At 39.0% G+C, this 16250-nt stretch overlaps 1 protein-coding gene across 2 annotated transcripts in view; it reads right to left on the reverse strand.

Annotated features, from left to right (window-relative positions):
* PAFAH1B1 (platelet activating factor acetylhydrolase 1b regulatory subunit 1) overlaps nucleotides 1-16250 on the reverse strand; it is a 66836-nt gene that overhangs the window by 49748 nt on the left and 838 nt on the right. Inside the window, exon 1 of one of the 2 annotated variants that reach the window (XM_081346610.1) lies at nucleotides 11016-11108. The exons of the other annotated variant lie outside the window; for it this stretch is intronic. The gene's annotated coding sequence lies outside the window, so the exon portion shown is untranslated. Of the gene's footprint in view, nucleotides 1-11015; nucleotides 11109-16250 lie in introns of those variants that run through there. 2 annotated transcript variants of the gene reach the window in all.

The following is a 16250-nucleotide window of genomic DNA, read 5'->3' on the forward strand; positions in this document are numbered from 1 at the left end:
CCTTCGGCCTCAGAACTGGGCCGGCGAGGCAAGTGTCAATCCATGGGAGGCCTGGCTGCAATGGTAAGCTCCTCCACCACCACCCTAGCTTGATTTTTAGGCGTGGGCTTCACCCCCAAACTAGGACTTATTTTGGGGGTAGGGCTTGTATTAGGCTAGGGATTTCAGGATAGGTCTTACTTTTGGGAAAACACGGTAAAATCTCTAATTAACTTGTTCACATTAAACAAATGGGAATCAGTTCTGGAATGGCGACCTTCACTAAAATTATTCATAATAATTAGCAAGAGTATAGTTAGTCCTCGACTTATAACAGTTCATTTAGTGACCAAAGTTACAATGGCACTGAAAAAGTGACTTATAACCGTTTTTCACACTTACAACCTTTGCAGCATCCCTATGGTGAGGTGACCAAAATTCAGATGCTTGGCAACTGAATCATATTTATGATGGTTGCAGTGTCCCAGGGTCACCAGATCCACCTTTTACCACCTTCTGACAAGCAAAGGCAATGGGGAAGCCAGATTCACTTAACAATCAGGTTACTAACAAACAACTGCACTGATTCACTTAACTGTGACAAGAAAAGTAATAAAAGGGAGACTTTAAAAAAAAATGTCTCACTTAACAACAGAAATTTGGGGCCTAATTGTGGTCCTAAATTGAGGACTACCTGTATTCTTTACCTATAACAAAGATTAAGAGTAACCAAAAAACAGAGATTAAAAACTGAGTTCATTCACAATTTCTTTTTTAAAAAAAGAATCATTTCCATCATACAGTATAGAAAAGGAAAAATTACCTAAATGTTTACTTAAGTTTTTGGTGTTTTACATACAGTTCTGCCACTCTACTAGCTCCATCTTCCTGTTTTGGAGATCAGAAATATAACATTTTACAACAATTTGAAAATTTTAATTTTGGGAGAAATAATGGAAATTTGTTATAAAATTAAAATATTTGCTTTTATACGATTGTAAAGTCATACTGTTTCTTTAATAAAATGTTCCTTATATAACTGGTTGAGTTTTATGGCAGATAAAACTGAAAAGAATAATACAGATTTTTATTATTCTTTACAATACAGATTTGTAGACTGTATTTGCTTAAAAATGTTTTTAATATTAAAATAAAAGTTACAAGCTATTAAAGCCTAAGGAACGAAGACATGCACACACACACACATGTATCTTCTGAAGACATGTGGAGGCGACTATTTCATTTGAACTCAGAAAAAACACATTATTACAGTAAAACAAAGATGATTTTATTTAGAATTATAAATACTAAAAAGCACAAATTTTCAGGAAAATTTGAGCCATCCGAAACACTGTAATCAATAGCGACTGAATTTGAAATACTATCCATCAATAATTTCTACTTCCTTTAATCCACATCATTTTATGTAGGGTTGCCTACATTTATAAAGCTTTTGATTTTCATGTTAATTTATTTTATATTTTTCAAATGTAGACATTGTGTCACATCTCAATAATTTAACTTAATTTAAAAGGAAATAATTAAAAATATTTCAACATCCATTTTTTTCAATTGCTTAGAAAATATTGTAAAGTCGCTAAAAAAAATTTTAAAAAAATATTTTCCAGTTGAACTATACTTCCCATAATGACTAGCTTAACATAGCCAGGGAAAAAGATGATTTTAAAGATTACTGATATTCTACTTAATTCAAAGTCATCAATGACACCATATAGATTTGCAGAAGCCAATAAGAAACTATTCTTTTATTCAGGTTTCTTGTACAAATGGGCTGATATTCCCTCCAGCAAGTCATGTATACACTGTGTCTATTTATAGCATTTATGGACCACTTTAAAAAGACTCTGTCATCCACATAGTAATGTAGTAGCATAAAAGAGCAATTATTTCTAACAATATTAAGTAATCAGACACCAAGTATCTTTGTAGAAAAATGATAATCCCTGGAGACCCTCTGAAGCAGCCAGGTTTATAAAAGCCTTTGAAAGTGGCTAGGAAGCCACCCTTTCTTAGCTAGGGAGATGATTCCTAATGAGGGGAACCTCTTTGAATCACCTCCCAAAACAGTCAGGAACCTTCAGCAAATATTCTCTGTTCACGCAGACTGGATAGTCGGAGACAATATGGGGAAGGCACACCTGGAGATGCTCAGGCCCTCAGCCATGCAAGAATTTATAGGGACAACCAGCATTTTTATTTGCACTTGGGAACACAAAGGTAGCCGAAGAAGCTTCTATAGCAACGGTTGTTAAATGGCTGTAATTTAGCATAAGCATTGGGGCTGTAATTAGCATACACATTTGGACTACTGCATTTTTCACCAGTTGAACTTTATGGGTGGTCTCCAAGGAGGGCTCATATAGCTATAATAAATGATAGTAATCCAAACAAGAGATGACAAGGCACAAGAGACAATCTTGAGGGCCTCCTGTTTCCATAAGGCTGCAACAGATATAGGTAAAGGTAAAGGTTCCCCCGCACATGCGCGCTAGTCGTTTCCGACTCTAGGGGCCAGTGCTCATCTCCGTTTCAAAGCCGAAGAGCCAGCGCTTGTCCGAGGACGTCTCCGTGGTCATGTGGCCGGCATGACTAGATGCCAAAGGCGCACGGAACACTGTTACCTTCCCACCGTAGTGGTCCCTATTTTTCTACTTGCATTTTTACATGCTTTCGAACTGCTAGGTTGGCAGAAGCTGGGACGAGTAACAGGCGTGCTCACTCTGCTACGCGGCATTTGGGATTCGACCCACAAAACTGCCGACATTCTGATTGACAAGCTCAGCGTCCTAACCCACTGAGCCACCGTGTCCCTTCAACAGATACATCAGTCTAAATTGGCAAAGGCCCTCCTGGCCATAGCCCACCCCACCCGCCTGCTCTATCAGCCGGAGTAATGAGTCCAGGAGAACTTGTAACCTTTACAATTCCATGGGGGGCGGGGAAAACCAATCCATCAAGGGTCAAAGTTGGTATAATTGCAGAATCACCAGATTTCTGAATTTATGGTAAAACAATTCGTACCATGCTGTTAGCCACGGCTGGCACTAGACAAAGTTCTCATACTTGGGGGAGAATTCCTTTCTTCTATACTGGTCACAACCTAACTAATGAGCACTGTGCTCATTTCCTGGCAACATGCCTTAGAGAAGGATTCAGGTTCCTAGAAAGGCAACAAAGATGTTAGAAAGCTAAAAAGTAATTGATTACCCAGAATGACAGTAGGTGGCCTTTCATTACATGAGTTCAGTTGAAGGGCCACCTACTGTAAATCTGGTTCTCGGTACAGAAAGAGGGCTCAGCATTGACGGTCTATATCAGGGGTAGGCAATCATGGCTCTTTTATGACTCATGGACTTCAACTCCTAGAATTCCTGAGCTAGCCATGCTGAGGACAAAGGGAGAGGTTTCCATGCTGAGCCATGCTGGCTCAGGAATTCTGGGAGTTGAAGTCCACGAGTCATAAAAGAGACAAGGTTGCCTACCGCTGGTCTATATAGATCTACAGATGCTTCCAAATCTATGATTTTATGAGACCCAACAGTGTCTTCATTCTCATTTGATGCAGAAGATAGGAAAAGCCCTGTCTATCTACGATTGTGATGGAAAATCAATGCAGGATAGTATTCCAGTTGTATTTTAAGGTCAAATCCAATAGTACTTTTTAAATAAAAGCAATATTGCCACAAATTAAACACTCCTTTAAAAAGTAATGCTTGCAAGAGTCTACAAAACAGGAATATCGAAGGGAGAAAGGTGAGTTGACAAGTACAGGTAGTCCTCGACTTACAACCACAATTGAGCCATAACAGTAACAACAATAATAGTAATGATGATGATGTTGCAAGGGACCTTGGAGGTCATCTAGTCCAACCCTTGCTCAGGCAGGAAACCCTATACCATTTCAGACAAATGGTTGTCCAGTCTCTTCTTAAAAACTTCCAGTGTTGGAGCATTCACAACTTCTGGAGGCAGGTTGTTCCACTGGTTAACTGTTCTAACTGTCAGGAAATTTGTTAAGTGAGACATTTGTTAAGTGACTTGTGTCCCATTTTATGACCTGTTTTGCCATAGTCGTTAAGCAAATCACTGCAATTGTTAAGTTAGTAACACAGTTAAGTGAATCTGGATTCCCCATAGATTCTGCTTGCCAAAAGGTTGCAAAAGGTGATCACAAGAGCTCAGGACACGGCAACCCTCATAAGTATGAACCAGTTATCAAGCATATGAATTTTAATTATATATCATGGGGCTGCTACAAAGGTCATAAGCGTGAAAAATGGTCATAAGTCAGTTCTTCAGCACTGTTGTAACTTTGAATGGTCACTAAGTGAACTGTTGTAAGTCAAGGACTATCTGTATTTACCATGCTCTCCTACATTTAAGATATGGCTTTTAGTACAGGTATTTCTCAACTTATGACCACAATTGGGACCAGCATTTCCATTGCTAAGCAAGACTGTTAAATGACTGACATCCAATTTTATGACCATTTTTGCCAGTTAAATAAATCACATGGTTGTTAAACGAATCCAGCTTCCCCCAATGACTTGCTTCAGTTAGAAGCCAGCTGGAAAGGTTGCAAATGTCAATCACATAACTTTGGGATGCTGCAGCCATTGTAAATACATGCCAGTTGCCAAGCACCAAAATTTGTGCACTTGGGGATGCTGCACACAATGACTCAGTCATAAGTCATTTTTTCAATGCTGCTGTTGGTTCTTGAATGCTGAATGTTAGTAAGTTGAGGACTATTTGTAAATGGAAAAGATCTGTATTTAATCGGTTATCTAAAGAGAATTGCCATTTCTTTATCCTCACCATTCATACTACCTAATGCATACCAAAAAAACAACAACACCCCTTTCCTTTGTACAAGCAATAAAGAAAACCCGCATGAGGCAGTTGTTTAGCTGCTGAATTAGCAGTGTGGGAACCCAGCCAAGGGCGTGTGACCTTTAGCCAGTTACAATTTCTGTAACCAGAGGATTGTGGTTGTGGGGAGGAATAGGGAGTGCTATGTCTTCAATCATGAGTGCCTAAAAGAAAGGTGGCATATAATTTCTTTTATTTATTAAATTTATATTGCACCTTTCTTTTAGGTGCTCATGACACCGAACATTTTGCACAGAAATCAATAATAATCTCTCTCATTTATCATCATGGAAACCACTGTATTTCTAATAACATAGCTATAGAATTACATAGATAAGTCTCCACTGAAGGAAGATTACCTACTGTATATATACACCAGTGCTTTTCAACCAGTGGTACGGGTACCACCTGTGCTACATTGGCACCTGGTACGCGACCATCCTAGAAAAGTGGTAGCGGGGGAGAGGAATGAGCTGAACCGGTGGCAGAACCGCAGAAGCCTGAGCGAGAGACGGCTGGAGCTGCAGGGCTGTCAGGGCTCAGCAGAAGCGCCAGGATCAGCGCTTCTTCGGGGCTGTCAGGGCTCAATGGAAGCTCCAGGATCAGCACCAGGCTCCAGCTGGAGCTCGGCACTGATCCTGGCGGTTCTGCTGAGCCCAGAAGAAGCATCGATCTGTTGGAATGTTGCAGCATCTCCAGGGTTTTGTGATTTACATTCACATGCTTGGCAACTGATTCATATTTATGACGGTCACAGTGTCCCAGGGTCATGTGAAGTGACCAAAACCTGCTGCAACCACCCAGCAGAGGGGGGGGGAGAATAAAAACCAAACACCCCCCACCCTATTCCCGCTGCCAATCCTCAACAGAAATGCTCACAACAATGCAAACCTCGGACAGGAGGAAGAGCGCTGCCGGGCGGGCAGGCAGGTATCTTGCTCAGCTGTGGCTTGGGGGGCACTTTTTTCAGTGCCATTGTAACTTGAAACAGTCACTAAGCGAACTGTTGTAAGTCAAGAACTTCCTGCACTTCACTTTTTTTTTTGTCATCAAGTTTTTGACACCTTGCTGGGCGACTGGTGGTACTCGGATGCTGCCATATCCTAAAAGTGGTACAATGGGTGAAAAGGTTGAAAAGCCCCGATATACACATTTCTACGCAATTAATCCATTTTATACAGATCACATACCTCAAACTATATATTGTCAAGCTAGGATTTTCTCCTCATTCATTGAGGAAGATTAACACTCCATTTTAAGTCTGATAGCAAGTCCTATCATTCATCACTATTACATAGCCCACTCATCGGGATCAACTGAATTCATGGGATTAGCTATAGAATAAAATGTCTTGCTTTGGAGAATATAAGTCACTAGGTTGGTTGCCCTGGAGCAACCTTCTTGCACTGTATGAGTTGCAGTGCCCAATAACCTAGCCCATATATACAAAGTGTGTACAAGTTGAGATGATAGGAAGTATGGCCCAGCACATCTGGAAAGAAACAGGCTCAAGAAATTGCGTTAAACAGAACTGCAGCATTTTCACAACAATTATTCTATAAAATGTGATATTGTATGAGCATCCCTCCATTGTAAGTTACAGTTATAGTATGACCAAAGCTCAAAGAGGCAGTAAAGGGGGGGAGTCTAATTTCAAACAGTATTTTTATTTAACAATGACCAAAAATTTGCTCTAGATTTTTTTTAAAAAACAATTGGCACCATGGCCAATAATCACTCCCATTTGGACTACAGTAATGGGTTCTGCAGGGACTGCCCTTGAAGAGTATCCAGAAGCTTCAGTTATTTCAAAACACCGTGACCTGCAGTTTTGAACAAGCCCAGATTCGCGCATGGGGCACCTCTATTGTAGGAGCTGCACTGGCTGACAATTTGCTTTAGATGCAATTCCAGGTGCTGGTTATCATTTTTGAAGCCCTGCATGGCCTGGGGCCAGGTTATTTGAAGGACTGTCTCTCCCGAGTTACGTCTACTCGGCCCACAAGATTGGGAAGGCAGGGCGTGTTGTACCCCCACCTTGAAGCTTTTCCAGAGGACTCTGAAGACATAATTCTGTCAGCAGACCTGGGACCCCAGGTTGATATGGAGCCAATCATGTGGCTGGTTTGATTGTGTATGTTACCAGTATGGTGGGTGGATGTTTTAGATATTTTATATTGGGGTCCCCAATCCCTGGGCCAGACTGGCACCAGTCTACAGCCCACCAGAAACTGGGCAACACAAGCGAGTGAAGCCCCGTTCACACATGTGTGGGATCCAGGCAGTGCCATGTCCCTTCCTTCCCCCTCCCCAGTCTGTGGAAAAAGTGGCCTTCATGAAACCAATTCCTGGCACCCAAAAGGTTGGGGACCTGCTGTTTTAAATTATGGATTTTTAATATTCTAAGCCATTCAGAATCAGTATGACTTGGGTGGCTGTATAGATTTGTAGGTAGGTAGGTAGGTAAGGTAGGTAGGTAGGTAGGTAGGTAGGTAGGTAGGAAGGAAGGAAGGAAGGAAGGAAGGAAGGAAGGAAGGAAGGAAGGAAGGAAGGAAGGAAGGAATTGCATAAATCATTGAACACGAAGTAGAATATTTTAATCAGTCTCCTCACACACGCTACAGTTGTGAAGATGGAGATGTATAATAATCATGATCTCTCTCTTCAGGCATGATAGTTTTTCAAATATTAATAAAGTATTTCTATTCATGTTTGTCAAAAGGAACTTTTTCATTATAAATGCATTTAAAACATCTCTATATTGTTTTTTCCCACAAGAACACAGCATTGCTTTTAATCTCCTGGTAGCTCTATGTGGTAAAACTGATATATTGTGGTTTAATTAAAACATCAGATCAAGTTACAGAGACAGAAATTCATTTCTCAAATTAGAAATAAGTATAACTATCAAGAAACAAAGATACCTCTTTCTTGTGGAGAAACATTTATATTAATAAATGGTAATGACCTATAAAGCCCTAAATGGCTTGGGTCCGGATTATCTAAGGGAACACCTGCTGCCGGCATCAACTTCCCATCGTCCTGTGCGCTCCCACAGGGAGGGCCTTTTCAGGGTACCGCCGGTTAAGGAATGCCGGCGGGTTATTGCCAGGGGAAGAGCGTTCTCTGTGGGCGCACCGGCCCTATGGAACCAACTTCCCACGGAACTTAGGACTGCCCCCGACCTTTGTTCATTTCGCCGGGACCTGAAAACTTGGCTCTTCAAGCTGTCTGGCCCAGACTGAGGGGTTTTAATTTTTAATTGGGTTTTAGTTTTAAATTTCGGGAACTTGAATTAATTAATTGTTTTAACTGATTTTAATTTTTGTATGTTATGCTTTTAATTTTCCCTGTAAACCGCCCTGAGTCCTACGGGAATAGGGCGGTATATAAATTTAATAAAATAAAATAAAATAAATAAAATTAAGAAAAGTTGTAAAAAGGTAATTTTGTGGTGCAATTCTATTCCCTATTTTATGCATTAAATATATATGGATTTGCATCTTTCACCTTCAAGTAATTGATATTGGTTGGCACTTTTGTATGTGCATAGAAATATGCAATACAAAATACGGTATGTGGAGAATGACCAATCCCTTATGTTTCAGTTTAGTAATTAATATAATTTGAACAATTAAGCCTATCCTATTCTTTTAATAGACAATACAAGATAAATTTCATTACCATACTGTTATTACATGACTAGACTAATGTTGGATGAAAACATTCTTAGTTCTGCTTTTGTTTTCATTAAGTGAAGCTTCATTTTTATTAATCAAGTCTCACAGACTCCTAGCCAGTATTTATTTTTCCTCTTGTATAACATAATGACTGTCTAGGTTAAGCCAAGATGAGCGGATCTGGAATCTCACCTTAATTACCAATACTATGCATGTGCTACATCACTAGACTGGATAATTTTAGGTTAATAAACAACTTTCAAAATAGAAACTCAAACCCTTATCAATGTCCATCTGAGTAAAGGACATAATAACCTTGAACTTATTAGAACATCTGTGATATGCATTTTATTTCTTAGGAACTTAAGTGGAATTCCAGTCTAGTAACATACAAGATAAAAGGACGTAACCTGACTATTCTATTCTATTCTCATTCTTAATTTCTCATTAATCATTCTAGATTTGAATCTATCATCCTACTGTAAAATTTTAAGTGGCTAATCTATAAACAGTGTTAGACTAAGGTACTTTTAAAAAGAGAGGTAATTTTTCAGATCTTTCCAGAAGATAAATATTTTTAATCACAATCTCTTACATGTTATTCTTCTTTTAGGGTTCAGTAGAGAATTTTTAACTAACAAATGTTGAGTTGCATGTCTTGGAAAGATAGTATGTACTGAAAACATGATAGGGGGTCCAAACCACAAACAAAAAATAATTAATTGCTTAATAAAAAAGAAGTCATTATTTTTTATCCTGCCTTTCCTTCCTTCAGGAAAACCTGAACAGTGCTCTTCTTAATTTTTCCCTTTAACAGCAGTACTGTTGTCGTAAGAAAGAATTACTGGCTCACGTCAACCCATGGGTTTCTACAGCTCAAGTTTTTATACCACATCTCATCTACCTAACACTTGAACTGCCCTACATGACATTTATATGTTATATTCCATAATCATTCTCTGAAATGCATTTTTATAAAGGATTAAGAATGTTCATACATGTTTGCCATATGCAGACCCTAAATAGTAATTAAAAGATTGTCTTAAAATGGTAAGCAAAGATAAAGACTGTAAAGTTAAGAAATGGTGTAGTTCATACTAAATTTGTCTTGGTTTTATTCTCTACATATCGTGATTTTTTTCCCCATTGCCAGCAATGGGGTGGGCACGGTTTCAGCGTGACGCATCCGGCCCACAGGCTGGCAGTTTGACATGCCTGCTCTACAAGGTCTTGCATTCATCTTTGAATCCTCAGATTACAATAGTACAATTTTACTTTCTAGTGACAAAGCTCCGTATAAAATAATTTAGAAAGCACTTCTAGCTGTACCTATGACCTATCTTATAGAGCTGCTTCAAAGGAAAAGATGAATCATACAAATTTAAAATGGTTCCCAAGAAACTGAATTAAAATTACTTAAGAATACACATCACACACACCAGAAATATTTTGATATTAATTAGGATCCATTCTTTCGTTAAGGGGCAGTGTTCCACATTTGAATATCAGCATATAATTAAGTCATGTGGTATCATTTTCACCTAATATCCAAGGTAAGGTTATAGTCAAGCTAATTGATCAGAAGATCTACAACCTTTGTTCCTTATTTGCCATGTGTCACACTACAAATAATCTACCTACCAGTAGGGATGGGGGTTGGGGAAAGAGTTCAACTTTGTGTTTCTCTGAATGTGAGTGCCTTAGGCCAGTTAAGAGAATTCATGCAATTAGTCTACATAAACTGGCATCCATAAAAAAATATTCAGATGAGTTTTATTAATGAATTGTAAAAAAAACAGCAACCTGTGTATCACAAGAGTTAGTACATTAAACTATCTAATCATACCAAAATGTGTAAAAATATGTATCAGTTAAAAATGTCCTTCAACAAAACCAGAGGAAACACAGAACAATCAATTGTAAAACCACCCAAGTATGTAGTAAACACAAGGAAAAAAACAATACTTGAGCAAAGGGAGGCATAATTAAGGCGTATTATGGAGACTTCACAGGGACACACACTGTCATCCACAGTAAAATCCTTGGCCTTTAAGTAGTATAAGAGGCTGCATTTCAAAGCAATGTGTGCACCCAGGACAAAAAACAATTTAAAAACATTTCTATGGATTTTTCAAAAATTTAAATTTAATTTATAACTTTTCTTAAAACCTTAAAATATTAAGAGTTCAAATGTAAAATTATGTTAACTTTGAAATATTTTATTTGCTAACATGGAGACCCAGTAACTATTCTCTAAAAATGCAAAAGAAAGGAACAGTGAAATAGAATTTGTTTATTTTTAAATTTTGTTGGGTGCCCATACTACCAGAGGATAACTTTGGGCAGCTTATTAAAAAGACAAAACTATACGAAACCTATGCAAAATACAGTACAATTAATACAATTAAATATCTGGTGATGGTTGTTGTTGTGTAACATCATGGCAAGAACATTATCAAATACCTTCAAGAAACAAATAAGCTGATTCAAGCCTTAGTGATGGCACAAATATGTAGATAACCAACCGCTGCAATATGGTGCATACCTTCTGAAAACAAAACCTACAGCTTTAGATAAGAGAAAAACATACAGTATTCATGTTATAGCAAACAAAAATAAACTCTTACTATAAATCATTACAGAATCTCCCTGACTAGTGAATAAATTGTGTTTAGAGATTTAAATCAAATCTACTCTGACAGAAACTGAGTTTTTTTATTTACATAACTTAATTATTTATTTAGAAAATTTAAAAGGCACCCACTTCTTTAACAGCTGTGTTTTTCAATTTAATTTAAATAGTTAATTTAATTACTCTTTAGCATATATTTTTTCCTTCTGACACATTAAGATTACAAATTGGTAACAACTTTTGGAGATCTCTGGGGTCTGCATCCAAAGCTTTTAAAGGCCACATGGTTGCCTGGCAGCCTGAGGTTGTCTATTGCATAATATATATTTTTAAAAAATCAAATCTAAAGATTGAATCTAAAGAAAGTGTGTTGGACCAAGGGAAATAATCCATGTGATCAAACATGAAGTACTTGAAATTGCAATACTTAAAAAAATTCCATAGTATTTATCAAATCTCATTCCTTTTTTGCCCACTCATACACACTTTTTTCTTGTGTCAAGCTCAATAAGGGAGAATACAAATCTCAAGGTCAATGTGCTTTGTTATCTTAGTGTGATCCTAGCAAACTACACCCCCATCCCTTAGGACCCACAAGCCATTGATTAGCAAGTATTCCACAACAGAAGATTTTACAACTTACTTACTGATCAATGATACTCTTCCACATTGGTAAGAATCAAATTATTGGGCTTGGTCTAATATAACCTATGTATTTCAACCTTAAGAACTGAATTTTCCGTGACAAAGATTAAATTTCAATGAAAACACACCATCCTTCATTAGGCAAGTGTAAGGAAACAGGAAATATTATGTTTACCATTCCATTAAAGTATTGCCCACACCCTTTATTTATCCTGCATTTGATCATGCTCTTTTAAATTGTGTGAAGCATTAGCAACCAGCACCTAAAATTATTATCTCATGACTACACTCAATTCACTCTTAAGATGAGGAGGCATAACTGCAGTTCTGAAACCTATCTACTAGCAAGTATGAATAAATGAAAGTACAAACTGACAATAAGGAAATATAACATATTCTTTGTCGAAATAACATTTTGATCTTTAATTCCATACTGAATTACTTAACATTAGATGAACAAGTGGGAGGGGGGGAAAATCCAGGCCAATTTTGAGAAGGACGCTCGGACAATATCCATGCTTTCTAACAGTGGCTAGTCACTTTAATGCCAGACAAATCAAGATCCACCCTAAAGGAGGGAAAAAAATAAATACATAATCCTACATTCATCTGATTTCCGCATCACTAGACTCCTCCCTAAAGAACAGATTTCATTGTTACTGCAATTACTATTCCCTCCACAGGGCAAAAACACAAGCAGAACGGGGAATGCTATGAAAGGGTATATAGCTGTCTCACAGCTTCTGCCTTACTCCACCCAGTTGCTCCTTCGCTCAAAGGCTGTACTCGCCCTCCACAAACACAATCCAACCGAACAAGAGCAACAAAAACATTCCTGACGAACTAGCTTTCTGATGAAAAAGCGACGGTTAAAAATGCTTTCTTTGTTCAGCATCTCAATTATTGAAAGAATATTCTGAACCACTTTGAATAGAACTGGGTATCTTCTCTGACAATTTAATTATAATCATTTAGTAATAAATCTGAAAGTGGAAATCAGTCCCACTTTTCACACACATTTTACTGGGCACACACACACACACTGACTAGTACAACCTACAAATGTATCTCTACAAGGCGATGCCATCCCACACGTTAAAGAATTTCTGAAGGATGTGTATGCAAACAGGTTAGTGTATACCAAGAAAACTGCTCTTTGGGCAATTAAGAGTGGGGAAAAGGGGGAATCTTAAAAAAATTATACGGATAGATTTTAGTGACTAGTTAGAAAATTAATTGCCAAATAATTTGAACTGCAACAGTCAAACCCTACTGCAGCATTAGCAAGACAGGTTTTTGCTATCAAGGCAAGGCAAAGGAAATCAAATGCAATAGTACTAATATGTACGTATTTTTAAAAAGCTGCAGGCCACACCAACTCTTCCCCAGAGGTCAGGAATGAAAAGACACCCACAGAACTACGGAATATTAAAAAAGCTCCTTTTTGAAGAAGTTCCAAGGAAAAAGACCCTTTACCAATATTATCTCCTCTTCCCCTTGTTGCAACCCAAGCAGGGTTGCTGTTGTTTAAAAAAAGAACTACTGAACCTTTAAGATAGTAGCAATAAAACACTAGCCCCAAATGTGTGGAATCTCATCTCCCTATTCTTTATCTTCCACTACATCCTCCTCCCATTTTTGCTGCGGCTCAATCTGAACCTTTGAGCCACCTCCTTCCTCCTAGCAATGATTTTTCTCTTACTCAGTCACTGCAGGGAGAGGGTGGGAAAAAGGGCCTCTTCTTGGAAGACCAGATTGGAGCTGCCAGGCTACTCTGTATTTTGAAATCCTCAGGCCCTTTATTACAGCACGGCAACACATGAACATTTAGCTCTTCCTATTTATTTGCTTAAACAGTTATACCATCTTGCAAACAGTCTCCTCCCATTTTTAAGAAAGGGAAGAAGTTAACAAACAAAAACAGAAGGATTGGGTGAAAAATGAACACAGGGTACATACACCCTTTCTTAACCTGACCACCCTTCTTTATTTGGCTTGTTAACAGTCATCTTACTTTAAACTGCTCAACCCCCGCTTACTGCTAAGTCACCGTGAGGAAAACCCTACTAGGAAAGGCAGAGGGCCAAGTAAAGAGAGGTGATGGTAAACACGGAGAAGACCCCCCCCCTGAAAAATGTGGAGCTAGGTACAGCACTGCAGCACGCTGGGTCTGTGGGCTGGGAAACAAAGCTAATGGAAACACTGGGCTGAAAAAAAATTAACAGACTTATGTGGAGGAGGAAAATAGGAAGGTGAGACTAAATTACAGGCTGGCAAAGTATGGAGCTGGAACATTGGGAGTGGAAGATGCAGGAAAAACGGGCTGAGTGACAACAGACACAGCCATGGTAGGTATAGGTCTGATGATGTGGAGTTTACAGAAAGCTGGAGCAACACATACAGATATGTAAAAAAAAAATAAAGGGGCTACTTGATTCCTTATTAGTTTAAGGAAGCAGGGACTACCTGACTATTATAGCTGTCTCCGCTGATGCACTAAAGTATGTTTACTATGCTTAGGAGTTAAAACAGCAATGCTGGGAAGCAAAAGGCCTAGAAGCAGGGCAGTGAGATATGATTTCACCGTGACAAAGCAGTTGCAAGAGGAAAAATAAATAAATAAAAAGCACTGAGAACAGACGAAGCAGAAAGGCTGTAGGGATGGAAAACAGAGGATATTGGCAAATTAACTCCCCACAGGTAAGAGAGTAAGGGAATTCTGAGGGTAAATAGTGGAAGATGGCCATCCCTTACTAATTAGGCAAAGAAAGAAGAGGTGTGTACAGAAGGGGATGAGAAATGCAGTGAAATAGGGTTATATGTGATACAACTGAGTGACTTGAGGAATGGAAAAGGAAGCAAATCCCATACAGTATATTTGAAGTGGAATTCTGGGTGGACACAAAACAAGTTCCAAGTTACATCGTTAGAACATAAGATATAAAATCATCTCTCCCTCAAAGCTTGGAAATCCTTTAAAAGAAGACAATAGCCACCTGTTAAAAAGGATTATAAACTGATAAAAGAATTTCATCTAAAAGTTATAGGTTACCTGTTACCTATAAGAAGCAAGAGGATGAGAAAGAGGCTGCTGTATTCTGTTACAAAGAATAAGATGTATCCTCACATATAATAGATAAAGAGTATTGTATAGTCTAAAGAAATGCGGAAATTGAGAGCGCCTTTGACATACTATTAGAAAGTGAGGAAATATTCCTTGTCAAAAAGGTATATAGGGGAGTGATAAGGGACACTGAAACCCCTGGGAGCGACAAGGGAGATCTACAATCTCATTTAAAAAGTCACTTGTCTACAAAAAGACAGATTAAAAAGAAAGAGAAAATAATCTTTATCCCATTACAGACTGAAAAAGGGCACACTCTACTAGACACCTATGCATATGGGTCATGACATTCATCTACACCTTATTGAAAGGCTGATAGATGGAAGTAAGATAGAGATGTAGAGATGAGATCAGTGGTAGAAAGCCAGATGGAATATTAAAAAAAATGTGCAGGTTGCTTTGTGTAGAGTAACAGAGATGCACAGAAAGCTAAGGAAAAGAACTATGTATGGTATGAAGGAATGAGGGAAAATAAAAGGTCTGGTTAATAAAGATTAGAGAAAGAAAAAATATATGCATGAACAAGAACCGAAGGAAGAAGAAAACCTATAAGGGGTGGTAGGCAAAGAGAGAAGAGGAGGCTGGAGGACGAAGGAATGGTGCACGTAGGATGAATGAAGACAGAAAAGATACATAGGTAAGTAAGAGGCTGGGAATGGGGAAAATGCACAAAAACAACTGTGCGGAAGAAGTCTGGTTAGACAAAAAGATGTGTGGCAGCCCCAGAACGGGGGAAACACCACCTTCACCCAAAACCTTAATCCCTTTTCCAGCTTCCTAAGCAAGCCACACGCTTTCCTGACTTGCAGAGTCACCCAGAGGAAAAAAGAGGGAGGCTTGGGAAGCGGGCCAACAAGGCCAGAACAAACAGGAGAAGCTGGGAGGAGAAAACAGCCCATCAGAAACAGAAGAAATACCAAAAAAAAAACCACAACCCACCCCACAAACGTAGAGCTCTGAATGAATGAAAGAACAGGAACAAGGTGGGATGCACCAGAGAGAAGAGATGCCGGGTCTTATTTATTTTTTTATTATTATTATTTTAGACCGAGACAAGGAGGCTCCCCTCGACCACCGGCCGAGGCTGATAGGAGTTGTAGTCCGAAGCATCCATCCTAGCCCAGCCAGGGGGAATGCGAGCAAGGACGCCGTGGGCAAATGACAGACGGGACAGAGAGAGAAAGGCGAGCCAGCGAAAGAGGAGGAGGAGGAGGAGAAGCCGCCCGAGCGCGCGCGCCCTCCAGTCGCCCCCCCCTCCCGACATCCCCCCCCACAGCCCCGCCGCGAGCGAGCCGCC

The sequence above is a fragment of the Vipera berus genome (assembly GCF_964194415.1).
Source record: "Vipera berus genome assembly, chromosome: 1".
Classification (NCBI taxonomy): domain Eukaryota; kingdom Metazoa; phylum Chordata; class Lepidosauria; order Squamata; family Viperidae; genus Vipera; species Vipera berus.